We start from the raw sequence: 1,449 nt of genomic DNA on the forward strand, positions 1-1,449 counted from the left end.
TTTAGCGGACAGTTAGCCGCTGTAATAGCAAATCTAACAAACTGAACTGGTATTTAGTGAGCAGCAGAGCTACCAACAAGCTACCAACACACAGGCACAGGAAACGGAAATGAGTCAGGTATGCTTACCGTCCTGCCAATCAATCAATTCACAATAGAAGTAACCCTCCTCTCTGTCTGAGCACAGTCTCATAGTGGAAGGTAAATTAGGTAGCTAACGTTAGACAAATAGTTAACACACTACAATGTTACATCCATGAACATAATTTTAACTTTACCTTTGGTCGTTGTGTCTCTTTGCTCATCCAGTGGTCTTCTGAGGACTTTCAAACAGTCTTCGACGGAGGCAGGGACTAGCACATCCGTGACAATGGCTTCTGCCTTCGTTCGACCACAGGCCATTCTCTTGGGAATGTCCGAGTCCGGATAAATCGTTGGGGCTAGCTTTGTGCTACAATCTCCAGCTTGATATGACGTCGCGTGTTGGACAGTGTGATACACACTCGTCACCTCTGCAGCAGTCACTTTGTCAGCTAGAAAGTCGTTTTTAGGTCGGAGGAAAGCATCCATAGATTTGGATGTCTCTTTCTGTTGGATATGTTTCATGTGAGTCTCCGTGAGTCTGGGTCGTTTGACATCGTATTCCCCTCCATGTCCGATTGAGAAGGACGTTTTGCAAAGGTCAGAAAAAGCCCTCTCGGTATCCCCCTCAACACCTTTCAGCCACAATTATCCATCTTTCTTGTACCCACACCTTCTCTTTTTAAATGATGGTGGCAGAGCTGCCAACTTTTCCCCAAACCTTGGAGTGAGATTTTGGGAGGGCAAACACATATTTTGCTGCGTACAAAGCCATTTCTTTGGCTTTTTCAGCATCATTATACTTCAGGGTTTAAATTGGGATTTGTTATATGTGGGGGATGGGGCTCTCCCTAGGGGGGTCTGGGGGTATGCCCCCCAGGAAAAAAAATTGAAAAATAAACCATTAAATGGCACTTTGTGGAGAGTTTTGTCCAAAAAAAAATGGAGAAATCAAGTCTTACATGATATGTGCAAAACTGTAGGGTTAAGAGCCTTTGTGTTGTTGTGGTATCAACAGGTATTAGGGCATTTGGCATTTACTTTAACTTCTTATGATATGAGAACTGACCCAGACAATTTGCCACACATAATGAACCACATGAAGAGACAGTAGCATATGTCAGCAAGAGCTGAGAAGATTTGGGTCTGTGGGGAACAGGTCCAGGGGTCCATGGTGTAGGGACCAGGGACCCAAAGTTAAATTAATGTTGAGGGATCAACTAAGACCACTGAAATTCTAAAGCATGTGAACCACTGTTTTGCATAAATTCTAATCCTTTAACCTTTGTGCCTGTTACGGGGGGTATGAGGATTGGACCCAAATGCAGTGAGGAGGAGGCAGGCAGGAGTAGGAACACAAATAGTTTTA

Source organism: Etheostoma cragini, chromosome 10 (assembly GCF_013103735.1).
Source record: "Etheostoma cragini isolate CJK2018 chromosome 10, CSU_Ecrag_1.0, whole genome shotgun sequence".
Taxonomy (NCBI): Eukaryota; Metazoa; Chordata; class Actinopteri; order Perciformes; family Percidae; genus Etheostoma; species Etheostoma cragini.